The sequence below is a fragment of the Cygnus olor genome, chromosome 1 (assembly GCF_009769625.2).
Source record: "Cygnus olor isolate bCygOlo1 chromosome 1, bCygOlo1.pri.v2, whole genome shotgun sequence".
Taxonomy (NCBI): domain Eukaryota; kingdom Metazoa; phylum Chordata; class Aves; order Anseriformes; family Anatidae; genus Cygnus; species Cygnus olor.
Genome location: NC_049169.1, coordinates 2,727,225 through 2,749,318, shown reverse-complemented (window position 1 = coordinate 2,749,318; position 22,094 = coordinate 2,727,225). Strand labels below are relative to the sequence as shown.

Below are 22,094 nucleotides of genomic sequence, written 5' to 3'. Positions count from 1 at the left end.
GGAGAAAAGTGATGGTAGAAGCAAAATATGATCCCTCTAGCTCCACCTTCACATGGGTGACCCTACCAAAACATAGCAAATTTTCATTATCTCCAGTCTTCTTCCTTTGGGGTAGGTCCCAAGTAGTGTTATGCTTAATTGCACTGGGAATAAGAGGGGGTGGCACTTGCAGAACACCCAGGAGCACAGAAAGTGTGCTCTGCTCCCCCCCTGCATGCAGGGAGGTGCAGCCCAAACAAAAACACACCTTCCACACCTTGCATCCTGCCTGGGGATGCATCCAGCCACTGGCATTACACTTAAAAGCTGCAGGAATCTCAGGGCTCTCAGGGGATTCTGGCAGGGGGAAGGCTGAGCATTCAGCCCCCCATCCCCATCCCTCTTTCCACCTCCAAGCTACCTGTCCCAGGAAGGCCCCCAAGCCCTGCTTTTGCACCCCTGCTCTTGCACCCCAGGTGTTTTTCTCTCTTCTCCACAGGGAGCTCAGCTTCCAAGAAGGGAAACACAAAGCCCGAGGGGATTGACTTCAAGCGATGAAACGGGCCCTGTAAAGGAAGGTGTTTTATTCCTGCTGGAGGGGGGTGCTTTAAAGAGCCTCCTTTTGTTCCCTCAAAGGCTGGGAAGGATGTTCCCCAGTCGCAGGCTGGGGAGACGGAAGGCAGGAGGGGGGATTCAGGGAACTTCAAGGGCCACAGCCTGCAAACGACAGCAGAGATTGCCCCACACATCACATGCAGGATCCTGCAGTGGTCCAGCCATTCCTGCATCCTTCCCACCCCACAGGGCTCATCCCTCTGGGGAGCATCTGCTGCAGGTGCACGGAGAGCCCAGAGCAGCCCAAAGTCTGGAAAACCTGCGGAGTTTCTTCTTGACTATGTTTATTTTTGGTTTTCTTGTTTTGTTGTTTTGGGAGAGGAGGGTGGTTTTTAGGGTTTTGGAGGGCAAGGGAGCACAGGTTGCCCATGCATTTTGCCCTCCACCTCCAGGCTACACTGCATCTGCCCTGGCTGGAGGAAAAAAGCATCCCTGCTGCTCCCGGTGCCTCCAGACACCCCTCCATCCTCCCCTCCATTCACCTCCCAGCCCCACCAAGCCACCCCTCTGCAGCAAATTCAGCATCCCTGGGGCTGTTGGGCTGTGAAGGACAGCGGGGCAGGGGGAGGTTTCCTCACAGAGCCACCTCTGCAGCTCTGCCAGCCTCAAGGGGAAGCCGTGAACCCAGGCACCCAGCCCTGCATCCCTCCTGTGCTGCCCAGCCAGGCACTCCCCAAACCCATGGACATGTCTGGGGAGATGTTTAAGGATGCTCGTTGGATGACCCATCCTGCAAAACAGAACATCTGGGTGCTCAGCACCCAGGCTATACAGGAGATGCCTCTTCCTACTGCTGTCCTCATTCCTGGGGAGCAAAGGAAAACCCCAAAGTGGGATTTGTCCCACCCACGGCATCTGGAAAGCGATAGTTAGGGAAGGCAGAGGGATACTCCTAGCACGGCATCACCCGTGGGTTGCAGCCAGCACGGGAGCAGCAGCGTCTCCCCACACAGCCTGGCGGGGTGCCCAGCTGCAGGGGGGCTCGGGAAGAGCAGAAGCCTGGGACAGGAGCGCTGGAGGAGCTTCCCTGCCTGCTAGCACGGAGGGATGGGTTTGCAGAGAGTGCAGGACTTCAGCAAACAGCAAGGAGCAGCGCATGCAAAGAGATAAGAGAAGGTATTTACCAGGCAATCGCTATAAGGTCCTGTGAATATAGTATTTGTGATGGATGAATAGACATATTATTACAGGACTTAATGCAAACCCGTTGCACCAAATGGCGACACGCGATTACTAGTTGGGAAATAACTAAGCTCATTATAATGAAACGCTTCGCTCAAATCCCCCTCCAAAGGAAGGATCTGACGAAGGAAGGGACCTGTGACGGAACATACTGGGGGATTTGTTTAACCAGCTCAGCCCGCTGGGCTCGCACAGCACGGTCTCTAAAGCCCGGCTCGTGGGGAAGGATAACCCCCCCGACCCGCACAGGCAGCACCCCGCACCCAGCACCGGGCTCATCCTGACACCAACCTCGCGTTTAGGAGATGAAAAGAAGCACCTTTCGCTAATAAATAATAATGCTAACTATGCGTTTCTATAGCAACTCATCACCATAGCAGCTCAGCGCAGGGGGATGACTTAGGGCTGAGTCCTGCCTTCTTCAGGGTGAGGAGGCAAGTGCCCTTCTGGGGTGGCTCCGTCGGGGGCAGAGCTGGGGTGTAAACCCATAACCACCCCTCCAGGCTGTCCCTGAGTGCTCACAAACCCCGCTCCGGCCAGGAGGACACCGTGATGGGGAGAGCGGGGCCAAAAATAGAAGATGCCCTGTGGCAGTCACGCACCTGGAGGGGAGAAATCAGCCATGTAAATACCCCCCCGTGCCCCCCCCAGCATACGCACAGCTCAGGGTAACGCTCACAAAGCTCCACCTGTTGCTCTGCTTTGAGCAAGAATCGGAGACTTGTACCAAAATCGTAACAAATCAAGCAGGCTTCACAACACACTCCGGCGAGTCACTTTTTTTAAGCCAGCAAGTCATGCTAGTAAGTCATGCCCATTCTAATTTGCTTTTTTTTTAAACTGAAGTACCCAAATCACATGGAAAAGCCTTTGATTAACTCCACAACCAGTGTGGTTATGTTCCCAGCTCACCTCCTCTCTCTTCTTTCCCCCCAACCTAGAACAGCTCTGCCCATCGCCACCTCCAGAAACCTTTTCCCAGCTGCCAGAAGAAGGGGACATGACCCAGGGATGGGCCAGTGGCCATCGGTGGCTACTAGCTCCGTCCGCCAGGCTAGTTCTCAGGCCAGCGAGTGATCTCCCAGCCAGAGCCTCACTGGTTTTATCACCTTGTTGACCAAAAGTGAGTCGTTTGTAAAGGTCATTAGGGCAAAACGCTGTGAGATGTTGACAGTCACTTCTACAAGACCGGGGTTCCACAGCCCCCCACACTTGATAGATGGGGAAAAACAAGACTTGAAGAAGCCAAGGGACCTGCTGGGGACTGTGGGGCAGCCCTCTGGCAAATCAAAGTCTCCCCCTGACAGCCCAGAATAAGTTTCCGTAAAATAAAACAAAGCTGTGGCACACACACAGCACTTGCTGTTCCATCAATAGGCAATTGTAACCGGATACACCTCCTTAGTCTCTAAATGAGTTTTCTTTCCAGCACTACATTACGGACAAATCCCCGGTCACAAACCAAACAAATAAATAAATCCCTTTTCAGAATCAAGTCAGGCAGGGCCACACGTATGTGCAGCGAATCTGCCAGCCTTTCCCCAACTTCCCTGCACAACCACCTTCCCTTTGGGGGCAGGAGAGGAGTGAAGAGGAAAGAAAAGTAAAGCAAAGACAGAAGAGAAGAAGAAACAAAGTGGCAATTTCCCCGTTAAGCTGGGGATCAATACGAGGGCTCATCCTGGTTTCTGTATCACAGGGGCACAGCTCTCGCTGCTCAAGTCCAGACTGACACAACTCCAGCACTTGACTTATGAGCGCTTCGAGATATTTTTAATTTAAATCTCGCCGCAGCCGGGTACGGAGCCATCCAGGGTTTGATTTACTGCTGATTCGCCGCTCCGATCCCTATAACTCTAAACTCAGGCACCAAACAGTTTAGCGCCGAGATGCTCGAGCATCGGTTGAGCATCGAGGGGCAAGTGCATGTTCCTTGCCTCGGATGCAATGAGTAAATAAATCGTGACCATTACATGCAGTCCTCAAGTCCAGCATCACATCAGGATTTCAAAGGAAAACAATATTGAGATGGAAGGACTCCACCACCCTCCGCTTTCCTCCCTCGTGTAGTGTTTTATGCTCAAGGAGAAACAACAGCCGGGTCAGGGCAGCTCATTTTGCAACCATTTACATGCGTTGGGTGCAGCATCGCTGCGAGGGTTCACCAGGCGTTGAGATTTATTCCCCGGCCCCTTGCATGAGCTGTGAGGAAGGGGAAGCGTGCAAGTATATATCATGCAAATGCCTGCGACGGGAACCTGGCCCATATTATCTGCATTAGAGCCACACATTCGCCCTGTCAGAAGGACAAGGGAGATTCGAGTGCCAGTCAGCTCCCGTAAATTTATGGCTGATGGCTTGGAAAGCCCCAGCAGACTGCTCGTGTATGGATGAGGCAGCTGGAGGGGAGCTCGGAGCCAGGGCTCCCTCCTGGGTTGCTCCAGCCCTGCTCACCGCAGCTTTCCTCTATTCCTACGCAGACGAAGCATGTGAACTTCAACCTCCTGCCTCGTGGGTTGGGATTTCTCTTTTACAGCCTTAAACACTTCATTGGCAGCAAGGTCTGGAGTAAAAGCAGGTCCCATTTTTGCGGGCAACCTCTCTCTTCCTAGCAAAATCCCCCCAAAGTAAGGTCCAAGCTACCTGTTGATAAGCAGCATAGCAGAGATGGGAGTTTCAGCCCAGTCACTGCTCCCACTCAAGACTTCAGGCTCTCTCTCCTCCAGCCCTGAGCACTGGGGGGTCTTCTCCTGGCATCAGCACTGAGGCGGAAGCAGTGGTCACCATCCTACTTCAGCAAAGATTGAGTCTCCAGCAAGCTTCGTGCCACTGGAGAGCTGAGCTGTGTGTATTAGTGGTGTCTAGAATGGGACGACCATTGGGTTTCCAAAGCAAAGGATAAACTTTCAAAGTCCTCAGAGCACCTCTAAGGGTTCAAAGAGTATTTTTTTGTTGGTCTGTTTGTCTTTTTCCAAAGGAAAGGGCTGCAGGATAGATGACACCAACAGTGATTCCCACTGCAGGGGATGCAGGGCAGAGACCTGGAGCCTCTTGCCTGGCTGCCTGTTTAGCACCTTGCAAGACGTGACCAAGCAAGGAAGAGGAAAATTTGGCAGAATTGGCAATGAAGAATTTGGCCAACGAAGAACAAAGAAAAACAGAGTCAAAAAACAAAAACAAAAACATAACAAACAAACAAAAAACAAAATGGAGTTCAAGAAAATCACTACCCATACTGTCCGCATCACAATACAACCCATTTTTGCAATGATCACTCCATTTCCAAGGGTCATTAAAATATTTTATACCCAATTTTAAATATACAGAAGCCAACCTTCATGGGAGCACAGCTGCCCCCTGGCCCATGTGCTCACCCAAAGTGAGGGTTTCTCATTTTCCAGCACCCATCTGTCATTTAAACTGCAAAAATTGCAATCCTAAAAGTGCTCTGTCCTGATCAAGCACTACTTCTGGCTGTGGAAGCATGGGCTTGAGGGCAGGGGACTGCTCACCGCTCCCATTTCCAAAAAAACCTTGGGGTTCATTTTGCATCTCATGGTGCTGAGCGAGGGGTCCCACCAGTAAATGGGGTCAGATTGAGCCTTCTGCTTCTCCGTGCCTCAGTTTCCCAATCTTTTGCAGAGGAATGAGGATACTTTCTCACTGTTTAAGTACTTCACAGCCTGAATGAAAAGCATTTGGGGAACCCTGTGTATTTATTTATGTTTTGGGTGAGGGTTTTTTGACGCAGGCTTCTTGAGAACTCCAACCCCGGGGATATAAAGTGCTTTTCAGCCCAGTGGCAGCCATGCAGGGAAGCATGCCCACCACTAGCATCCTGCAATAAGTCAGCATGCTGCCCAGACGGGAAGTCTCATGGCCTTGGGCGCATGCAGGGGCTGGGGACTATTAACACAAGCAAGAAGGAAGGAGTCAGAAAGAGCCCTCTGAAGCCTCTCATCACACTGATGGGGAGCAGAAAGGGCTTTGTTTTTTGAGCCCCAAGCCATCTGAGGGCTTTGTGAAGGGGAACGGTCATACCCCAGAATAATATATTCTTTGCTGGGGGGGCAGGACATGAGACTTTGGAGACTCACCACTGCTGCAGCGCAGGGCTGATGCTGGGTCTCAGTTGCTATCAGCATCATAGGGGGATTGGGGCTAATAAATCAAGAAGAGCCAAGTGACTCCCAGGACAGATGATCACAGCATGCCACTGTGCTTGAAAATGCCTGCGCGCAATGCCAAGCCACAAACTTTGGCACCACCAGCTCCAAAACTCAAAAGCCCTACCTCCAACACCCTCCCCAGGCAGGATCCCAATGCACTAGCACGTAGAGCACAAGCCTACTGTGCCAGCGTCATCCTCAGCTTTTTAGGAAGCTTTTCAGAGTTCCCTTCCAAACAAGAAATTAATTTCTATGCAGTGTTAACCCTCGGCACACCCGAGCATCCGAAGACCTTGCAGGGCTTTTCATCCTGGGGCGCGTCGAGCGCGCAAATCAAAGCCCGGCGCTCGGAGAAGGAGGTTGGTTTTATCGCAACCCTTCAGCCTCGAGGAGATCGGTAGACAAAGCGATTGAGCAAAAGGAGAAAGACGTAGCACAAAAGGGGCTCCGGCATCCCTCCTCCCCTCCTCGCTGCCCCCCCCCCCCCCCAGGATCTGGCTGCCGAAGCTGGCTCCTGGCTCCCCCCCGGCAGATCTCAGCAGCGCTGGCGCTGCGCGCAGCCCTTCGCCTGGCCACATCTACAGGGCTGCCCAGCACCAGGCTCACGGCGAGTGCTGGCAGGTGAAAGCACGAGGGAAAGCTCAAATATTTCCTCTCCCGGTGGAGAAGTTCAGCTTCTCTCCCAGGATTTGCGATAGCACTCATCCCTCCGCTAGCCAGGCACGCTGAACAGACTTAACCACAGTCTTCAGCGCCTGCAAGGCTGAAGCAAAAAGCTTCAGCGAGCAAAAGCTTCCCAATAGCACCGTGATTGATCGTCAGCCTGTATTTTAAAACACCCGTCTCGGACATAAACTGTGCTCAGATCGGGTGGCTGTCATTTATTTTGCATCTTATGGATATCACCGAGCGCCGCGCATTTAAGATGGGGTGGAAAGGAAAAGCCTCGGACTGGTCCTTTAGGAAAGGAGACACCCCCCGAGAGGATGGGTCTGGGCAGAGGAGGGAAGAAAATCCCAGGCTTTCGTGGCAGGGCTGGGGTTGAGTATTTCAGCCTGGCTGCGCACGGAAAGCAGGCACACATCTGTTGCACCGCTTGAAGCCCGGCTCCGGCGAAGGGTCCCGCACACAAACAAACACACAAACGCTTCCCGAGGCAATCAAGGCATGAACGAAATGTGGCTCTCGTCCCTGAGACCTTAAGACAGTGGCTTAGCCAGGGGGAGGAAGCACCTAATCTCACACTGGGAGGCACACGCTGTAATTAAAATCACAGAGACCCCATGCTCACTGGTCCCACCCGCTCGCGGATTTAACCAGCTTCCATAAACAAGACCCAGGTGAAACAGAGGACAGATAAAGAAAATAAGTTAGCACGCCTTATGCCTTCCGAAATATTTGTGTAGGGCTGGTGCACGCTCAAGATAAGTCCCCAGCAGGCTGCAAGCAGTGGCATCGGCTTCAAAAATCCCCTGACACCACCACTGTCCCCCTGCAATAAGAGCATCCTGGGGGTCCCGGTCCAAACCTCCCTCCCAGCATCGCTCTCCCCCCTGACCTGATCATCCTCCCATACCCAAAACCTCACATCCCAGGCGCCGGAGGGAAGCCGCGAAAGACCCAGGTGCGTTTCCAGCCAGCTCCGTGGCACGGCTGCCGCTGGCTGCCCGGCGGCGAGGCTGCAGGGCGAAGCGGAGCCAGACGCGCGGTGGAAGTTGAAGGGAGAGGAGCGCGGCCACACGCTTCCCACCTGGTCCCTTCTGCCAAGGCGAGTCGTGCAGGTCCTACACCCGAATCCAGCAAGGCGAGGGCTGCGTCCCTTCCCCACAGCGGGGAGCAGATGGGGCTCCAGCAGGCAGGTTTCCTCTGGGCTGGGGATGCAGCAGCCACATGCAGCCACTCCAAACCCAAACAGCGCTCAGCCCTGCTGGGGCTGAGCAAGTGGGTTTGTTTATCTGGGAGGAACTCATCTGCTGCCGGAGTATTATATTTCCACCGAAACCATGTGCGGCTCGGTGTTTAGATCACTTCTCCCTGTCTGCATAATTTAGGGGCATATGTCTGATAAACGCGGAGCATCAATAGGCAGGTTTCGGTTGCAGCACACACACACACGGAGGGAGGGAGGAAGGGAGGGAGGGAGGTTTTTACAGCGCTGACTCCGCAGCCGGGATTTCGGCAGCCCAGCTCCCCGGCACCTTGCGGGAAGGGGAACGACGGGGGTCTCCCCCTTCCCAACACGGTGTTCCCCGACGGGGGTGGCCCCTCTGTCCCCCCGTCCGTCGGTCAGCCTTTTCTGGGGGGGGCCCGATCCTGCCCGAGAAAAGGGCTCTGCCTCCAGCCCCGTCCAGCTGCAACCTCGTCGGGAGCAGGAAAAGTTTGCGAATGCCTCCAGCCCGGGGGAGGCACTGGGGCACCGAGGGAGGGGAATAACCCCCCCGGGGTGGTCGGGGTGGCCGGGGGGGGGGGGGGGGTGGTTAGGGACAGGTTGCAGCGCTGAAGCCGCTTCCTCGGGGGAGAAAAGTTGAGCTTTGTGCCTTGGGAAAAAAAGCCACCGGGGACCAAAATATCCGGGTTTTGGGGGGGGGGGGGGGTGTGCACGCGAACAACGCTTCCACCACCCCCCCTCGATGGGGATGTGGAGGGTGGGGGACAGGGGGGCTCCCCGCTGCCACCTCCCCGAGCATCCTCCCGAGCTGGGAGCAGCGGAGGGGCCGTGCCCGAGCCCCCCCGGCTCTGCGGCTCCCTGCCCGACAGCCCCGACCCCCTCCCACGACCCGGGGGGGTGGAAAAAAGCACCGGGGGGGGGGGGGGGGGGGACACTCCTCCTGGGAGCCTTGCTCAGGTGTGCAGGGCAGGTACCGCTGCAGCCCCGCCGGCCCTCCCGGGGCATCCTCTGGGGCATCCTCCCTCCGCTCCCCGCTTCCCGAGCAGGGCGAAGGGGGGGTGTTCCTTACCTGGGAAAGCTCCTGGCTTGCTTTGGGTGGGTTTATTATTATTATTTTTTAAATATATATATATTTTTTTTTTTCCTCTCCTTTCCCCCCACTTCAGTCTTCAGAGCAGGCGCCGCATTGACACTGCAGATGGTCTGTGTGTGTGTGTGTGTGTGTGTGTGCGTGTGCGTGTGTCTCTCTCTCTCTCCAATCCCAAATACTCCACGGAGGCGGAACGCGGAGAGCCCCTCTCCCTGCACTGGGCAAACCGCGTCTGGCTCGCCCAGAGGGTTGGGGGGGGGGGGAGTGGGGGGGAGAAGAAAAAAACGCAGCTCCACTTCTCACTCCCCCCCCACCCCCCCCACCCCCCCCTCCTTCCCCAAATCAACCCCCTCCCACCTTCCCCCGGCCCTTCCTTCCCTTCCTTCCCCCCCTCCCCAGCCTCTAAATCGAGCACGGAGGGGGGGACCCAGGAGCCGAGCGGGGGATGCGCTCCGGGGCCATGCCTGGCTCCGCGGCCGCCTCCTGCCCGCCGGGGAGGGCTCGCACTGCGGCTGTCTCGCCAGCCCTTCCTCCCCAGCCAGCCCTTCCTCCTCGCCAATGGTGGCTGCCGAGCGGGCTTTGACACCCAGGCTCTTTTGCAAACACGCACACACCCCTCTTTTCCCACTCCCCCCCCCAAAAAAATAAATACTCGGAGAGGTGTGGGAGCACCAGCCCAGCACGCCCGGGAGGGATAATAATAATTATTATTATTAAAAAGTAAATAAAAACGGGAATAAAAATCCTTTTACGTTTCTCTCTTTTTTTTTTTTTTTTTTTTTTTTTTTTTTTTTGCAGAGGGTGGCCAGTTGCTCCTCCTTTCCCCAAGCCCCACCCACCTCTGAGAGAGGGGAGAAAGCGGAGGGGGCGAAGGTTGTCGCCGGAGGGGGACCCGAAGCTGCTTTTCCTCGTCCCGGAGTTTGCAGGGGATGGGGACGGGGACGGGGACGGGGACAGGGACGGGGACAGGAGCGGGGCCGCCGCCTCCGAGCGCGCCCGGGGGCTGCGAGCGCCGCCGCCGCTCTCCCACGGCAGCAACTCGGGCTGCTCTGCCTCGATTCCTCCCGGTGCCTTCCTTCGCTCCCTACTCACTACTGACACCTAGGATCTCCGAGCCTGATTGGGCTAATTGGGAAATGTCTCTGCCCAAAAAGAAAAAAAAAAAAAAAAAAAAAAAAAAGAGAGAAAATAAAATCATCTCAGGGGATAATCAAACGCGTCTTGCTGGCTCCTCCATCCCCAGAAAAACCCTTCCCGGCACCTCGGCTCTGGTTGGCATCCTCATCTCCCCTCCTTCCCCACCCTGTGCCCCGCTGCTCTCCTCCGGCTAGGACAAAACGAGGAGGGGAGCCCCTCAGAGCGGGCATGGGGGGGGCTCAGAGGAAGATCAATCCCGCAGCTTGGGTGAGCAGTAATCCTAGAGAGCAGCTGCAGGCTGCTCTGCTCTCCGGGTCTTCGCTTAATTCCTGGCAGCCGCAGGAAGAATAGTATTTTTTATTTTTATTTTTTTGAAGGCTGTTAGTGCATAGTGGTGGAGTTTTGTGTCCAGCCGGCTGCTGGCCTGGCTGCCCCACGGAGCAGACCCTGGGCTCCCCTCCAGCCAAAAGCAGAGCAGAGCAGCTTTCGGGAAGGGAAGAGATGCTCAGGGGGTGTTGGCAGTGTGGGGAGCCCAAACACTGTGATGATGGGCAGCGAAGAGGGTGAGCAAAGAGGGATCCAAATGGGAAACCCTCCTCTGCTTGTAGGGCTGTTGGCCATGCTCACATCAACACAGGGAGGGGAAAATCCTAGGGGTGCTCCTGCTGCTCCCCCAAACCCTATGCATGATGGAGGCATCCAGCGGGGTGCAGGGCTGGGTGGTGAAGGGGGTCCCGGTGCTTGCAGCCAGCAGCTCCGTGCTCGGAGGCAGGGCTTGCCCCTCGGAGGTGCATTGTACAGCACCAAGCACAGCAGGGCTCCCGCTCTTCCCCACGGCTTCTGCCATTCACAGAAAGCAAGGATTAATCCAAGCTTTGTATTTTTAATTATCTCAAATTTATGCCACAAAACACGGGGGCCGGGGGCTGCCTATTTGCATCCTCCGAGATATTTATTTTTAAACAATGTCATGTTTTCCTTAAAACAAGTTTTATCTCCCTGGCGCGTGCCTGTGTGCGCGTGTGTGTTTTGCCTGAGCTCTGGTTTACATTTCCTGATGGATGGATGGGGATTCAGAGCCCTTTTTTTAAGGTGGTGCATAAAATGTATTTATTATTCTTTATCTCCTGCCTCTCGCAAGGAGTCATTTGTTTTCATTCAGAGAAATGAATGCTATGTGAAGCCTGAAGAGTAATAACACAGCAAAATGACAACAGAAGAGCGAGACAGAAATCTGAAGATACAATGGCAGGTTAGTAACCTCTAAAGATCACTGCTGTTGTGAGCAGTACAGTATTATTTAATGTCCAGTCTGGCTTGCAGCTCCATTTAATAAAACATACGAAAATTTCAGGAAAATTTGGTCTTTAAAAACCGGGCTGTTCCGCTGAAAAGGGATAATCTGGATACCCGGGATTACTTCCCACTATCTGGCGGGGAGGAAGAAATTAATACAAACTCTTTCCACTTCTTAAGACAATGACATGAATCGATATATCCCTGGGTTCATACAGGAGTGACAAATGAGACTTATTTATAGGCCTTTCTGTGAACTAGGCAGTGAGGCTGGAGGAGGGCTAGGGCTGGAAAACCCAAATGCCCCCTCCACAAAAATTGTGAGTAGCTGCAGAAAAAGGACCCAAGGACAAGGGGAACCCAGGCTCACCTCGCTGTTGTCAATGGGATGTTTCACCCAGGGCTGCAGTGATGGCAGAGATCACGGGTGCCTCTGGACACCTGAAAACTCAGCTGGGCTCAGCACCAGACAGCTTCAAATCTGCCCTCAGCATCATCTGGGAAGAGCCAAAAGCAAGTTGCTTTCATGCAGACAAGCTGCAGTGACCTGTTTCCCCCAGCTGCTGTCCCCAAACACCCTTTGGTCCCCCATTTCTCACAGTGTCCCAGATGCTACCAGCATCACTTCAGCCCTCTACCAGCAAGCAGCACGGTGGCAAACAGCACACCCCTCTTTCATTTCATGCCTTGTTACCCGAGCCACACACAGGGATCATTTCCAACAACACCCAATGCCTCAGATCACAGAAAACATCTATTTTTATTGTGGGTGTACAGCCACATGCTTTAAGACTCAACTGCCCCCAACGACAAAGCACAGAAAAGGGAAAGGGAAAGGGAAAGGGAAAGGGAAAGGGAAAGGGAAAGGGAAAGGGAAAGGGAAAGGGAAAAGAAAGAAAAAAAAAGAAAAAGGAAAAGGAAAAGGAAAAGGAAAAGGAAAAGGAAAAGAAAAAAGAAAAAGAAAAAGAAAAAGAAAAAGAAAAAGAGGGTTGTGCAAGAAGTTTATCTGGTGTCCCCCCCGCCATTTCATAAGTTTGTTAAAGCAGCCCGGGGTTTAAGCTGCTCAAGGAGCAGCTTGCTCGGGCTCGGGGCTTGTGCCGAGCACAATCCCTACATTGCAGCGCCACCTGCAGCGGCCGCGCTTCGTGGCAGCCCTGCACATCCCCACAGCAGGGCGAAATCTTCCCCAAAAAAAAGCCCAGGGAAGGGGCTGCTGGCTGCAGAGCTTCTTCCTCCAGGTCTTTTTTCACCACTCTCCGTGCCCTGCAGTCTTTCAGGCGTTGGAGATTTGAGTAACCTCTCCTCCTCTGCTGACACCTGAAAGAATTGGGCTCTCCGGCTGGCTGTCACTGCCCCTGCTGCTGACAAAGGATGTCTTTATCATGTTTTGGAAGGTGGTAAAATTAATTAGGAGTTGTTTTAATGCTGTGCATTAGCATTCCTGACACCCTAAGAAGGGATGGGATCAGCTCTGCCCCAAAAGGCAGTTCCCTGTCTGGGTGCTGGCTGTCAGGGTTGTCATGCTATCAGCTTTGCAGCAATTTTACCAGCCTCAGAAAGGGTGATGTTGATACAAAATGAGACAGAAACACTATGAAAAACCCTTCAGTATAAGAAGAGGTTCACAAGGAAAAGCAGGGGTTTGCCATTTGGCCACCAGCCACTGCCTTGTCCTTTGGCCCAAGCCTCTCTGCACCCAATTCCCAATGACAGGTGGGGGAAAAAAGCCCTGAAGAGGATGCATCCAACCCTTCTTCCATTTTTCCTTGGCCAAGCATGTCTTTGGTGACTTGGGACTTGTGCACTGGCTTATTTGAGACCCCTGGGGTCTCAAATTTGAGGCCACTGGTTTGCTGCATGACTTCTGGCCAGTCCTTTTGCTTCCCCGCCAACCCTCTCAGGTGTGCTTTTGGGGGTGGATTTCTTAGTAGGGTATTTCTGTGAATAACATCTACACCAGCTATCTCATGTCAAACTATCATCTGGATTAACACACTAGGTCACCAGGTTAGCTACCAGGAGCTTTCCAGAGTTATTCCAGAGTTCCCCTGCTCCTGTTCATCTCTCCCCATCTCTACATTTCCAGTGCAGGTAGAGCCCATCCTTCTTTCCAGGCAGACCCTGGGATAAGAAAGATGCTCATTCCCATGTCGCCTGTCCACCTGAACTGGATTTATGATGCACGCAGGGTGACAGCATCATCTGCACCATTTTCCCATCCCATCCATGCTCTCCCTGTCCCAGCTTCCCCACACCGACTCAGGAGCCATCCCTCCACTCTCCCCCTGCCCTCCCCCTTGAAACTCCCCTAGGAACAATTTTTCTTCCTCTCCCTTCAAATATTTGTCGACCATTATTGCCGCCGGTCACACCCAGGCTGTCATTTGTCCAAGAAAACAGAAGGGGGATGGCCACAGAAGAGGGGCAGATGGACGGAGGCAGGGTGAAATGAGAGCCAGGGGAGCAGTCAGTCCATAATGATAAGGAGAATATAAAACACAGGCTGGGGCTGTCGAATTAATGAGGGGGGCACATGAGAAGGGCTACTTCAAGCTGCAGGAGACGGGCGAGGGAAATGCTATGGAAGCAGGCATGGTGGAGTGCTACAAACCAGAAGCAGTCAGACAAAATCATGTTTTTTTCTTATTTTGGAGGACAATGCAAGAGAGAAGAGCAATCAATCCCTGTTCCAGAGGGCTGGAGAGAAGCAGGGAAGGAATAGGAGTGAGAAGGTGTCAGAGGTGGAGGGATGAGATGGAGAAATGGATAAAAGAGGTGGAGGAAAGTGGGCGATGCAGGAGGAGCTGGAGAGTACCTGGAAGGAGAGAGCAGGAGGCTCGATGCCAACACGTGTGGCACAGGACATGAGAGGGGCTGCTGGATCCTGCCAGGGAGATGCGAGTACTTGAATCAGAGGAAATCCAAAGGAAAACGGGACAGGCTAAAGACGGGAAGGCCAAATCCAGAGATTAAGGCGTTAATTTCAGATCTGAGAGCATGGGTTGGGCTGACTGCTCTGATGCTTCTCTCTGTGACATTGGTCGCTGGGTTCTCAGGGGGTCAGGGAGGAGATGCTCCTGTGGGTACCATGAACATGGGAGAGAGGACAGGAGCCGGGTCGAATTCACAGAGATTGCCCCAGGAAGACCCAGAACTGCCCACGCCTTGCAGGTGGTGATAAATCTGGAAGGGCATTTCAGACAGAGAGCAGGGAAAGGAAGCAGGACACCTACTTTCCAGCCTCCTGAACCTCGCCGTTAATTGCTGATGTCAATCCAAGCTACTTCTGAACTAGGGGTATTTATAAAGCTGCTTTCCTACGTAGCTTTGGCATTTTTCCTTGCTCAAAGAATAGCTACCCAGACACCTACTTCCACAAAAACTTTTTGGAAGAAGATCATCTGGCTGGCTGTCAAATGTGGCTGAAACTGCCCCAAAACCAGAGGTAAGCGTGGATAGACAGCACGGTTGCAACAGGTTTGTTTTGTTAGCACACACAAGCTAAAAGAAAAAAGGAAAAAAAAGAAAAAAAGAAAAAAAAAAGAAAACAAGAAAAAAAGAAACATACACACACACACAAGAGGCAGCAAAGCAAGCCCAGCAGTTATGATTTTTTTTTTGTTTCAAACTCATGACTTTTTATACAATTGCATGGAAACGGGAGGGGAAGGAGAAGGAGGGAGATTAGCCCATATTTTTTAGCATGTGGGGTTGGCAGCACACGTAAGATACCCACTAGTGAACGTGGGAGACGGGGAGGGGGAAGAAGCTAAGCTGATATAGGGATGTTGTGGGAACCCACGTGAAGAATAGCTATTCTTATATGTCAGCTTCATCACCATGGTATCAGAAAGGAAGAACAGAAGGAGAAATGACAGAAAAATGGGGGGGAGTGGAGCAAGACAACTGAAGAAAGAGAAACAGGAAGGGGAAGTAAAAGCCATTTCCCCATGAATGATATCGCTGTTAATCACTGGTGTGTGGTCACCCTGGTACCCTGAATTACAGAGAGAATGAGGCCATTAGTTCCTTTATACAGGCATCCCTCAACATTCAAATCTTAATGCTGAAGTGGGGCGCTATTCAACCAGTCCTTCCCTAAGGCTTCAAATAAATATATATAAGCATAATGTCCATTCTAAGTCCTATTGTTAAAAACAGGACAGCTGCTTCCCTGCTTTATTTATTGGTAGGACCTATACAAAATCAGCTTTGTTGCCATCCTGTGCCAAGTGAATTTATCTGTGGTGAAGACGGACCTTGCTGTAAGGCAACTTCAAAGAGCTGTGACCCCCTTTGCAATTTCTATAACTTGACGGTTTTAACATCTCAGGAGTGCAAATTATAACTTTCTTTCTTCTAAAAAAACTATTTGTTCTTGCCATCCTTTCACCTCGGAGTGTACAAAAATTGCCAAGCAGCTCAGGATAATGGTCTGTGAAGACAGATTCAGCCTTCCGCCATGGCCGCTGAGGATGCTTAGGGCCACCACACAAGAGGTTTTCCCTCTGTCGAGGAACACCTCCGTACTTTCCATGACACTCCTACGGATGTTCCAATCACCAATGTTTATATTTCCTTTCAGAGTCATGCTGAGATTTCCACCTCTCTGCTCTCTCTGGCAATGAGCTCTGCAGGCTAACAAGGCTCCATGGACATCAGCTGGAAGAAAACACCTTTCAGATTTTCTCCCTCACCACTTCTTGGGAAGATCTCTCTCATTCAACTGAAGCAAAAAAGGGGGCATGACTGAATATTTTAATTATGTTCCACCACTCTCCCCAAACCATCACTTGCCCTTTTAAGGGGCTTTTCATCCCAACCTCGTCCAAGTCTCCGATCACCAGCAGTTACTTCTTTCCCACTCCTCTTTCCATCCGGATGCAATTCTCCAGATGCAAGAGCTGTCTTTGCCTCATGAAGTTGCTCAGCACTTCAGCCAGGGCCTTGATAAGATGACCCCATGTTCTGTCTGTAAACCACCGGTCATTTGTAAAGCTACTGGCACCGATGTCGCATTAGGGCCTTGAATAAATAGCTCAGCTCCATCTCTTTGAAACCATTTGACTTCTCACCCAAGCGACTTGGCTCATCCCTCCCCACCTCCTAACACCTTTTGTGCAAATCTCCACTGAAGAAATAAAAGCCGCTGGAAGTGTAAGCTGGCCACGCATGTTGTAACCCTTTGTTATCTTGGGAGCCCCACTCAAATGTACAGAGAGATAATGTTAATGAAGTGATGCGTTTTGTCTGATCTGGGGTTGTCTCTGAAAGATAAATGCCAAAGGCAAAGCAGAAATATTTAATCAAAAATAACCACCTCAACGTGTTGTATATTTTTTTTTCTCCTATACAGGCAAACCTTGGTCCTGTCATGGCAAATTATTTTGCCAGCATTATCTCTGTTATTTCTAAATAATTCCATTTAGTGCTGGTGACGGGTAGGAGGGCTGAGATACAAATCAAATTAATTAGAGCGACCCAACAAAACTTGTGTTTGCACTGAAAGATTCAACATGGCAGCATATCTAGCAGAGAACAAATTGCATTCAAATTAATTTAAGTGAAATAATTTGGGGCATATCAGGTTATTTAGGATCAATTTAATAAGCTAAATAAAGTCAAGGCAGTGGGTGATACCATCAGCCAGTCAAAAGCCAGCTTTGATAGAGGTTTATACAGCTGAATGACAGTTACTTTCGAAGCCATTATTAGAAAAGTTGTTTTTTGGATTGGCTTGGACAATTAAAAGAGCACCTCAATTACAGCCACTGGAAATATTAGTAATGAATAAATTATCCAGTAGGTTTGACCCTCCCTTCCTTCACATCATTTCCAAATAATTAAATTCCCTGCTGCATTTTGAGGCATTGTATTAAATTCACCTGCAGTGGAGGATCAGTGAAAGAGGTGAGCCTTGCTTCATCCATTACTCCAGCCCAAATAGCACTGTTGCATGTTCTGATAGACCAGGCACGAGATTTTGGGGTTTTTCCAGAACAGGGTTATATTTGCAGGCATTTTCCAGGACAGCTGAAGAAATACCATTTCCTTCTGGACACAAGCCCTAGTACCCAAGGGATGTACTGCCAGTACATCTTTATTAGCCTGATTTAAGAGTTGCCTTCATCCTTTCCCTATTACCCTTTACCTAGCAGGGACCAGCAGCTGATGGCCAATATTCGGAGGTACATGTTTCTTACCACTTCAGCCAAATGAGGTTGTGATTGCAAATGGTACATGCCAGGACATAAGACATTATAGAAATTTAAAGGCTGCTCACTGATTTATGGCTCTTTAATCAAGGGCTTTTAACATTTAATTATAAAGTTACAGGACTTGTCTTTATTTCTGAAAAATCTGCCCATGGTTGGGGTAATTGGACAACATGAAGCTCAATATATCCACATGTCCTAGGATTGCAGCCTTCTCTAGAGCAGAGGCAGGGAGGATGGGCAGCAGGAGAAATAAAATACAGCTTTTTCTTATGGTTTTAAGATTCTGAAGTCATTTAAAGTGATAAATTAACTGACTTAATTTTCAAGGAGCTTGAGGAACCATGAAAGGCTCATCAGAAGGTCATACTAAAGATGCAACAGGCACATCTTGCACCATGCAAAGAAATGCACCATGCAGCAGAAAGAAGGGTCAAACAAAAAAAAAATGTGGTGGCCAAGGCTGAGTCTGTCTCACTCCTCATCCCTCCTGCAGCCCTGCATGCTGCTGTCCTGTCAGGTGGGAGAGCTCTCTCCAAATTTCTGCTGGCTTTGGTAAGAGAGAAGATTTGTGTGTGGGTCATTCACCTACAAGGTGATCATTCCTGGCACCCACCTTGGGCAGCACCCTGCTCCAGATGTTCCCCAGCTAACACCCAGCGACTGTCAAAAAATGTCTGAATATTCCCCAAAAGGCTAAAAAGTTTTCACATTTTTCCGCTGAGCAGCAAAGGAGGCTGAGATGTGTCTCTTAAATGTAAACATCACTGGTTAAATGAGATGAATCCTACCCTGTGACTGAAGTAGCAGGAGAAAAATGACCATGTGGGCTTCTTGCTGGGACACCTTGTTCACTGTTCCTGCTCAGTGAACATTTCATGATTTCTAAAGAGCAGAAAAGCACCGAAGGAGAGATGGAGACACACACCAGTGTACCTGCTGCTGGTGGTTCATAAACTCAGGTCTCCCATGGTCACAGGCTTTTACCATTGCCGAAACAGCCCAGGAAGAAATTTCATTTTTTTCTGACAATTTTATTATATGCCTGAAATAAACCATCTGCCAGTTTAATCTCATTCACACGCTGTGTGTGGAGATGGATCAGGAGGGCTTAGCTTTGCCCCGGCAGGCTGGTGACCTTGAAATTGGAGCTTGTCTCTATCTCCACTCTTGCTCCTCTCAAGTCTGGTCTTAGTTTGGGAGCTCTTTGCACCAAGGACTGCCTTTCATTATGTGTGTGGGTGCTGCCTGGCAAAACAGAGTAGTGATTCTGGTTATGGCCTCTCCAGCTCCTCTAGTACAAATAATAATTTCCATTCCATCTATTCTTTGTTTGCTACTGATCTATATTAAACAGTTGGTGATTACTACATTTATGGGTGATTATTGCACTTATGCTGTGTTAAATCTAAATGTTTGTTTATCTTTATGTGGTCTCTGTGTATGTTTGCATGGCTTTTAACTTTATGTATTGCAGAGTTCCTTAATTATAAAATCAATAAATTTTTAAACTTATGACTATCGCATAGATAGAAACCCACACAGCATCCATGTCTGTAGCAACAATGATTCTTATCTTGTGCCTGTGGCATTATAATATCTCAGCTATAGGAATCGGCAGACTTTTTTTTTTTTTTTTTGTGCTAGTAGCAATTAATTCTTTGTTAGCTTGGCTCATTCTCTGTTTCTCATCAAGACCGTCCTCTTGCAAGCTGTTCTTGTCAGGCAGACTCCCACCTCCCTGGAAGCTTGTTGACTTCAGTGAAAGTCACTGGGCGATGGTGCCTGTTGAGCCAAGGCTTGGAGAAGAGGGCCTGGTCCTCAGTTCTGCCCCAGGGGTCCAGCCTGACATTGGTCAAACCACCTGAGATACATCCACACCGCAGAGCAGCACCATTATAGATGTGTTGACTCTTCTGATTGCTGCCTCCCCCTACCCAAAGGGAGGTTACAGGGGAAATAGGATCACAGAACCACAGAATACCACAGAGTTGGAAGGCACAAGGATCATCGAGTCCAAATCCTGGCTCCACGAGGACCACCCAAAACCAAACCCTATGTTTGAGCATTGTCCAAATGCTTCTTGAACTCAGTGCCGTGATCACATCCCTGGGCAGCCTGTCCCAGTGCCTGACCACCTCTGGTGCAGAACCTTTCCCTAACCCCAGCCTGACCCTCCCCTGTCCCAGCTCCATGCCATTCCCTCGGATCCTGTCATTGTCCCCAGACTCTTCTCACAGATCCAGAACGAATGAAGAAGAGGCAACGATGACAGCTGCAACAAGGAAAAGTCCAGTTAAGTGTAAGGAAAAAATTCTTCACAGAGTGGCTGAGCATGGGACAGCTGCCCCAAGGCTGTTGAATTTCTGTCAGTGGAGGTTTTCAGCACTTGACTGGACAAGGGCCTCAGCAACCTGATCTAAATTCAGAACGGTCCCTGCCTTGGACAGAGGATGGGCTGGAAGCCTGGAGAGGTCCTTTCCTACGCTCCTTTGACCCTGCTGGAAGGCCTGAGAGCTCAGGTGGAGCCAGCTGAGGCCTTCCTGCACCAGGCTTCGCCATGTGGCGCAGGCACATCTCCTAGCTCATGTCCCTCCATCTTGGTGCATGTCATCTCCTTGATGATAAAGGCATTAAACAGGATGGGCCCTGGTGTTCTGCTTTTCACCAACTTCCAGGCAGGGTGCAACCCTTTGAGCCCAGACACTCAGCCAGATATTTAACCATCCAGATGACCACTCATCCAGCCTACAATGTCCTAACTAGGCCTCAAGCCCCTACAAACTTCTTGCATCCCCACTGTCCTTGGCAAAGATTTCCACAGCCTTGTTTTCAGGCAGTGTAACTTCACAAATGGCTTCTATGTGTTTATTTGGTTTTTATTTGTTTGTTTTGGTTATGCGGGGGCAGTAACCAAAGCGTGGCATTAAAGCATGTCCTGTGATGACATACCTCAGATTATGCACTCTGAGAAAAGGAGCTGCTCTTTGCTTGTAGTCCATGCAAGTGAAGAGGAAAAGAAGTCCTGCTTGGTCACCAAGGACATTTTTCTCACATGGTGTTCTGCATCCACAGTCTTCTGAAGCAACTGACCAAGAGAGCTTAGGCATAGCCTCATGTCTCACTCTAGTGCAATGTTCAGGGGCAGCAAGTTCATGAGCATATTCTGCACAAATGTGCCAGGACACAACTCCAAATCCACCAAGTTATGTGACTGTGGGAGGTAAAGACTTTGCTGTATACCCTGTCCTGGGAAGAGGGGGTTCTTTATTAGGGCTTTTGGGGCAGCACTTGGGGCCATAGGTAGAAAAAGATCTGTTGCTTGTCTTATGGCTGGCAGTGAATGGTACTACCAGAAAAGTGTTCATCAGACCTGATATGCAAGGTGTTGAGGAAGTGGATCAGAGAAGAGACATCTCTTATGTGCACAAAAGACTGGTTTTACAGAAGAGGAGCATGTCTTGGTGAGACAATGTTATTTTCCCATTGTCATACTTGGAAATAGGCTGAGCTGAACATCAAAACCATCTCTCCATCACTCTGAGGACAAAACACAATACCTCAAGCAGACATCCTCTTAATGTGGGCTCTGCTCTTACTATTGCTTCACCTGGCTCTGCCTCAGTTTCCTCCATATCATTGTAGTAATGTGTGAGTGTGTTACAATCATCAATATTTTATCATCACTACCAAGAGCCCCAAAGTTCCTTCAGACAATTAAAACATATGAATTGATAAATACATCAAGAGATGCCTGCTGCCCAGCACTCACTGCCTCCTGCCGTTGATGAGGAGCTGAAAACCTCCCATGGAGACAGGAGCTGTGGCCGCTCATGTAAACACAAGCTAATCAAAACCGGCATTAAAAAGTGTAGTCAGGTGATGACCCCAATTTCTTTTATTCCAGGCTATATTTCTCGAGCAGTGGCTTGCAGCAGCTCTTACAGTTTCTTTCTTTGACACTTACATCTAATTAGGACCCGTGCTCAGAAGGAGCAGAAGCATCTGTAATTAAACCAAACTACAGCGCCGGGAGCAAGCAGTGGGGAAGAGTTCTCTCATGCTGCTGAATGCAGCAATTTTTGGCATGGCTGGAGGCTGGGACTTCAGTGGGAAAACACCACCAAGGCTCCTGCAGTGGACAAAGAGCTGGCAGGAGTCCTAGAAATGCACGTCAATGGGACATGCACTCCTTTCAAAGGTGTTGCCCATGGGATGGGCCTGGAGTGGGGGTCCCAGCATTGCCTGCAATGGCACGGCTGAGATTACTGTAGGGCACGTGTGGGCATAATAGAGCTGCAGACCTGCACCAAGCTGTGTCGATAGTTTTGCAATGTTGTTTACCATTTTTCAGGGGGAAACTAGAGAAGGAAGGGAAAGCCATGTTTGGACCAAAATTAAACCCATCTGTAAAGGAGATATTTAGTCCAGTATAAATGCACTCCATATCTGCACAGGGAGCTTGCCCATCAGCAGAAGAGAATTAGTCATTTCAAAATCGTATTTGGGAATATGCACATCTA

General features: G+C 50.6%; 1 protein-coding gene and 1 long non-coding RNA gene across 2 annotated transcripts in view; one reads left to right on the top strand and one right to left on the bottom strand.

The window, feature by feature from the left end:
• Positions 1-9,090, bottom strand: part of PLXNA4 (plexin A4) — a 423,963-nt gene extending 414,873 nt beyond the window's left edge. The window contains 1 exon segment of the mRNA XM_040546170.1: positions 8,903-9,090. The gene's annotated coding sequence lies outside the window, so the exon portion shown is untranslated.
• A 1,213-nt stretch (positions 9,091-10,303) lies between these two features.
• LOC121063966 lies at positions 10,304-19,079 on the top strand. Its single transcript, XR_005816247.1, has 3 exons — positions 10,304-10,410; positions 11,202-11,312; positions 15,942-19,079. It is a non-coding gene; the product is annotated as an uncharacterized LOC121063966 (long non-coding RNA).
• Positions 19,080-22,094: the final 3,015 nt, after the last annotated feature.